The sequence below is a fragment of the Pseudorca crassidens genome, chromosome X, assembly GCF_039906515.1.
Source record: "Pseudorca crassidens isolate mPseCra1 chromosome X, mPseCra1.hap1, whole genome shotgun sequence".
NCBI lineage: Eukaryota > Metazoa > Chordata > Mammalia > Artiodactyla > Delphinidae > Pseudorca > Pseudorca crassidens.
In genome coordinates, this window is record NC_090317.1 from 106544084 (window position 1) to 106551501 (window position 7418).

At 41.3% G+C, this 7418-nt stretch overlaps 1 pseudogene; it reads right to left on the bottom strand.

The window, feature by feature from the left end:
* Window positions 1–4683: 4683 nt before the first annotated feature.
* On the bottom strand, window positions 4684–5451 carry LOC137217015 (tRNA 2'-phosphotransferase 1 pseudogene; annotated as a pseudogene).
* Window positions 5452–7418: the final 1967 nt, after the last annotated feature.

Sequence of the window (7418 nt, forward strand, 5' to 3'; positions counted from 1 at the left end):
TGCTAAAGGATCATCTCTAGGCAAGAAACACAAGAGAAGGAAAAGACCTACAATAACAAACCCAAAACAATTAAGAAAATGGGAATAGGAACATACATATCAATAATTACCTTAAATGGAAATGGATTAAATGTTCCTACCAAAAGACACAGACTGGCTGAATGGATACAAAAACAAGACCCATGTATATGCTGTCTACAAGAGACCCACTTCAGACCTAGAGACACATACAGACCGAAAGTGAGGGGATGGAAAAAGATATTCCATGCAAATGGAAACCAAAAAAAGCTGGAGTAACAATTCTCATATCAGAAAAAATAGACTTCAAAATAAAGACTATTACAAGAGACAAAGAAGGACACTACATAATGATCAAGGGATCGATCCAAGAAGAAGATATAACAATTGTAAATATTTATGCACCCAACATAGGAGCACCTCAATACATAAGGCAAATACTAACAGCCATAAAAGGGGAAATCGACAGTAACACATTCATGGTAGGGGACTTTAACACCCCACATTCACCAATGGACAATCATCCAAAATGAAAATAAATAAGGAAACACAAGCTTTAAATGATACATTAAACAAGATGGACTTAATTGATATTTATAGGACATTCCATCCAAAAACTACAGAATACACATTTTTCTCAAGTGCTCATGGAACATTCTCCAGGATAGATCATATCTTGGATCACAAATCAAGCCTTGGTAAATTTAAGAAAATTGAAATTGTATCAAGTATCTTTTCCGACCACAACGCTATGAGACTAGATATCAATTACAGAAAAAGATCTGTAAAAAATACAAACACATGGGGCTTCCCTGGTGGCGCAGTGGTTGAGAGTCTGCCTGCCGGTGCAGGGGACACGGGTTCGTGCCCCGGTCTGGGAGGATCCCACATGCCGCGGAGCGGCTGGGCCCGTGAGCCATGGCTGCTGAGCCTGCGTGTCCGGAGCCTCTGCTCCGCAGTGGGAGAGGCCACAACAGTGAGAGGCCCACGTACGGCAAAAAAAAAAAAAAAAAAAAAAAAATACAAACACATGGAGGCTAAACAATACACTACTTAATAACGAAGTGATCACTGAAGAAATCAAAGAGGAAATCAAAAAATACCTAGAAAAGAAACAAATGACAATGGAGACACGACGATCCAAAACCTATGGGATGCAGCAAAAGCAGTTCTAACAGAGAAGTTTATAGCAGTATAATCCTACCTTAAGAAACAGGAAACATATCGAATAAACAACCTAACCTTGCACCTAAAGCAATTAGAGAAAGAGGAACAAAAAACCCCCAAAGTTAGCAGAAGGAAAGAAATCATAAAGATCAGATAAAAAATAAATGAAAAAGAAATGAAGGAAACGATAGCAAAGATCAATAAAACTAAAAGCTGGTTCTTTATGAAGATAAACAAAATTGATAAACCTTTAGCCAGACTCATCAAGAAAAATAGGGAGAAGACTCAAATCAATAGAATTAGAAATGAAAAAGGAGACGTAACAAATGATACTGCAGAAATACAAAAGATCATGAGAGATTACTACAAGCAACTCTATGCCAATAAAATGGACAACCTGGAAGAAATGGACAAATTCTTAGAAATGCACAACCTGCCAAGACTAAATCAGGAAGAAATAGAAAATATGAACAGACCAATCACAAGCACTGAAATTGAAACTGTGATTAAAACTCTTCCAACAAACAGAAGCCCAGGACCAGATGGCTTCACAGGCGAATTCTATCAAACATTTAGAGAGGAGCTAACACCTATCCTTCTCAAACTCTTGCAAAAGATAGCAGAGGGAGGAACACTCGCCAACTCATTCTACGAGGCCACCATCACCCTGATACCAAAACCAGACAAGGATGTCACAAAGAAAGAAAACTACAGGCCAATATCACTGATGAACCTAGATGCAAAAATCCTCAACAAAATACTAGCAAACAGAATCCAACAGCACATTAAACAGATCATACACCATGATCAAGTGGGGTTTATTCCAGGAATGCAAGGATTCTTCAATATACGCAAATCAATCAACGTGATACACCATATTAACAAATCGAAGGAGAAAAACCATATGATCATCTCAATAGATGCAGAGAAAGCTTTTGACAAAATTCAACACCCCTTTATGATAAAAACCCTGCAGAAAGTAGGCATAGAGGGAACTTTCCTCAACATAATAAAGGCCATATATGACAAACCCACAGCCAACATCGTCCTCAATGGTGAAAAACTGAAAGCATTTCCACTAAGATCAGGAACAAGACAAGGTTGTCCACTCTCACCACTCTTATTCAACGTAGTTTTGGAAGTTTTAGCCACAGCAATCAGAGAAGAAAAGGAAATAAAAGGAATCCAAATCGGAAAAGAAGAAGTAAAGCTGTCACTCTTTGCAGATGACATGATAGTATACATAGAGAATCCTAAAGATGCTACCAGAAAACTACTAGAGGTAATCAATGAATTTGGTAAAGTAGCAGGATACAAAATTAATGCACAGAAATCTCTGGCAATCCTATACATTAATGATGAAAAATCTGAAAGTGAAATCAAGAAAACACTCCCATTTACCATTGCAACAAAAAGAATAAAATATCTAGGAATAAACCTACCTAAGGAGACAAAAGACCTGTATGCAGAAAATTATAAGACACTGATGAAAGCAATTAAAGATGATACAAATAGATGGAGAGATATACCGTGTTCTTGGATTGGAAGAATCAACATTGTGAAAATGACTCTACTACCCAAAGCAATCTACAGATTCAATGCAATCCCTATCAAACTACCACTGGCATTTTTCACAGAACTAGAACAAAAAATTTCACAATTTGTATGGAAACACAAAAGACCCCGAATAGCCAAGGCAATCTTGAGAACGAAAAATGGAACTGGAGGAATCAGGCTCCCTGACTTCAGACTATACTACAAAGCTACAGTAATGAAGACAGTATGGTACTGGCACAAAAACAGAAATATAAATCAATGAAACGGGATAGAAAGCCCAGAGATAAACCCACGCACATATGGTCACCTCATCTTTGATAAAGGAGGCAGGAATGTACAGTGGAGAAAGGACAGCCTCTTCACTAAGTGGTGCTGGGAAAACTGGACAGGTACATGTAAAAGTATGAGATTAGATCACTCCCTAACACCATACACAAAAATAAGCTCAAAATGGATTAAAGACCTAATTGTAAGGCCATAAACTATCAAACTCTTAGAGGAAAACATAGGCAGAACACTCTGTGACATAAATCACAGCAAGATCCTTTATGACCCACCTCCTAGAGAAATGGAAATAAAAACAAAAATAAACAAATGGGACCTAATGAAACTTCAAAGCTTTTGCACAGCAAAGGAAACCATAAACAAGACCAAAAGACAACCCTCAGAATGGGAGAAAGTATTTGCAAATGAAGCAACTGACAAAGGATTAATCTCCAAAATTTACAAGCAGCTCATGCAGCTGAATAACAAAAAAAACAAATAACCCAAAACAAAAATGGGCAGAAGACCTAAAGAGACATTTCTCCAAGGAAGATATACAGACTGCCAACAAACACATGAAAGAATGCTCAACATCATTAATCATTAGGGAAATGCAAATCAAAACTACAATGAGATATCATGTCACACCAGTCAGCATGGCCATCATCAAAAAATCTAGAAACAATAAATGCTGGAGAGGGTGTGGAGAAAAGGGAACACTCTTGCACTGCTGGTGGGAATGTGAATTGGTACAGCCACTATGGAGAACAGTATGGAGGTTCCTTAAAAAACTGCAAATAGAACTACCACGTGACCCAGCAATCCCACTACTGGGTATATACCCTGAGAAAACCATAATTCAAAAAGAGTCATGTACCAAAATGTTCATTGCAGCTCTATTTACAATACCCAGGAGATGGAAACAACCTAAGTGTCCATCATCGGATAAAGAAGATGTGGCACATATATACAATGGAATATTACTCAGCCATAAAAAGAAACGAAATTGAGCTATTTGTAATGAGGTGGATGAACCTAGAGTCTGTCATAAAGAGTGAAGTATGTCAGAAAGAGAAAGACAAATACCATATGCTAACACATATATATGGAATTTTAGAAAAAAAAAATGTCATGGAGAACCTAGGGGTAAGATGGGAATAAAGACACAGGCCTACTAGAGAATGGACTTGAGGATATGGGGAGGGGGAAGGGGAAGGTGTGACAAAGTGAGAGAGTGGCATGGACATATATACACTACCAAACGTAAAATAGATAGCTAGTGGGAAGCAGCCACATAGCACAGGGAGATCAGCTCTGTGCTTTGTGACCACCTAGAGGGGTGGGATAGGGAGGGTGGGAGGGAGGGAGACGCAAGAGGGAAGAGGTATGGGAACATAGGTATATGTATAACTGATTCACTTTGTTATAAAGCAGAAACTAACGCACCATTGTAAAGCTATTATACTCCAAAAAAGATGTAAAAAAAAAAAAGAAGAAGAAGAGCTTAAGGAAGCAGTCATCAAGTTGAATGAGAGGAAGATGAGTCAGCACAGAGAACAGTGAAACAGTAAGAGAATTTGCCTGGAAGAGATCTTGGGCTGTGGTTACTTCTTTTTTTTTCAATCATGAGTTTCTTTTTTTGATTGTCTATTTACATTTCTTTATTTAATGAATATTTTATTGTTGGATCATCCTTTACCCTCTGGAGCGGTGCTTGGGGCCACTCTGACACTCTGTCTACTCATTACCGGCCAAGGAGAGGGACTTTTGGGTGGGGCGTAGTTGCACGGCCTTCTCGAAATACTTGGGGAGCAGGAAGCCATCAGCATTCCCTGGAATCAGGATCACCCCACTGACGGAGAGGAAGAAGGGTATTTCATCTGCCAGGGCCAGGGGCCCATTGATGAACAAGGCCACTTCACAATTTGGCCACCTGCCACTGATGACACTGTGCACAGTCCCCAGGCAGTCCTGAGGCCAGGTGGATGTGCATCCTTCCCCAGCAGGACATGCCTTTGAACGGGATGGATGGCCAGTGTTGCCAGAATGTGCCATAAATAAGCATCAGGGGCAGGACCTGTCGGGTTGCCAAGGGCATCAGATCCATCTCAGGTACTTGCAGGAAGTGACCAAGATTGGCTTGGATGAGAGCCAATGCCGGGGTCCCCTGGCTGCAGTGTGAACCACTGCTTCCCCATGGTGTTCACCACTTGCTGCACATCTTCAGCTGAGAAGCTGTGGGACTGGGGCAGCTGTAGGAGGGTGCCCAGGGGCAGGAAGGCTTTGACCCCCACGGGAAGCCCCAGCTCCAGGGCTCCATGACAGGTCATAGGACCAAGTTTTGGGTACTTGCACATCTTGGTCTGGTTCCTGGGGTCTGTGAGCCTGTCTACCCCTGGGCCTTGCTGCTTCTTGCCTCTTTCCTCCAGAGAAGTTCATACTCAAGATAGACTCCTGCTGTCCGGCAGCGTGTTACTTCTATATGTAACTGACGAACAGCAAATACAACAGAAGCCTATTATTAAGTGTTACAGGAATCTGAAAGCCAAAGAGACCAAAAGCCTGGCAAATTCCCATGATTATTAGAGTCAGTGTAGGGGCGGAAAAATTATTTTCCCTCTAACCTTCTGGATTCTTGGCTGAGACACACCTGTAATAAAAGACAGGTTAACAGGAGAAAAACAGAAGTTTAATAACATGTGTACTTCTCTTTATGCATGGGAGATACCTAGGAAAACTGAGTAACTCCCCCAAAATGACCTGAACCATCACTTAAATACCACCTTCAGCTAAAGACGAAGGAAGATGGGGCTGGGGAAAGTGGGGTGGGCGGGAAGCAGGGGCAGTCAGTTTGGGGAGGTTACCAGGCAAAGCACAGTAAACAAGGGTATGGTTGGTGTACAGATTTACGTCATTGCCTTCTCCCTTGATGAAGATTTCCAGATATTTAGAGTCATTCTCCTCTTCCTGGTACAGAGAGGGAGACACCCCTACAAACGGAGTTTCCCCTTATAAATGTATATGTCCCTTACAAAAGGGTGACTTCTGCTTGGTTTTCAGAGCTTCTCTTGTCTTTTGCTTCTTGAACTTAACCAGCTCAAGATAATCTTATTTTGGGGTGGCAAATTTTGCTCCCCTTCCGTAGTAATGGAATTGTACTTGGAACTTTCCCTTGGTGATGGGTATGTTCTATGTATGGGAAGAAGAGCACACATAGATGTTTGCGTGGCCAGAATAGCAGAATGGCAGAGGCCAGTCGTTTTCCCCCAATATCTGTTTGCCTCTTCTATTATCATAATAGAATTTTGAGCTGAGTACATGACCACCTAAAATAAAAACTTCACTTCCCAGTCTCCCTTGTACTTAGATGTGGTCATGGAACTAAGTTCTGGCCAGTGGTATGTGAGAGGGAGGGCGATTACCAGTTATAGGGGAATTGACGTCAGGTGAGTTCATCATTAGTTAACAGGGAAACCAGTAGAGGGGCACGCCAAAGAAGATAAGATAGGATAAGAATAATCACTACCTGGGATCTGGGGCAAGTATCAATAGTAGGAAGGTCAGTCGTGTGTGTATGGTAGAGATGAAGCAAGCACTGGTCAGGCAGCGGTTGTACAGAGAGCAAGAGAACAGCCATCTTGTGTGGCCTGACCATACAACCTATTTCATGCTACACACTATGCTAAATGTTTTGTATTTATATTCATGTATTTGGTCTTCACAACATTTTTTTTTTCGGCCGCGCTGCAAGGCATGTGGGATCTTAGTTCCCCAACCAGGGATCGAACCCATGCCCCTTGCAGTGGAAGCACAGAGTCTTAACCACTGGACCACCAGGGAAGTCTCTTCACAACATTTTATATAAGGGAAACTGAGACTTGAGGAAGTTAAGCAAGTCACCCAAAGTCACATAACCAGGAAGAGCTTTGAGCAGGTTTCAAATCCAAGGGTGTCTGACTTCAGAGTCAGTACTCTCAACTACTAAACTATATTGCCTCTCATGCCAAAATAGCAACATTTATAATGATGATAATGTACAATGCTGGAAAGACTGGTAAAGTGGTTTACTCATCCATTACTGTCCAGTTTGCTTTCAGATACCTCGCTGCCCTTCTCTTGCCCTCTGTGTCATAGAAAACTATATTTTCCAAGTTCCTTTGTTCTCTGGCCTCTGGGTAGGTTTTCCCAATGGACAATACTTGCAGAAGATTGGAAAGCAAGAAGATGGAAGAGTCTGAAATATTTTTCTCTGTCTCTTTTTCTGTTTCTTACAGCATCTCTTTCATGGATCCAGCTTTTCCCAAAGCAAACCTTCCTTGATGATCCCAGTTACTACTGGAGAGTTCTGACCCGGCAGACCCAGTCATGGCTCTAGTTCCCTTCAGATGGCCCTAGTTTCTGCCCTCTGGTAA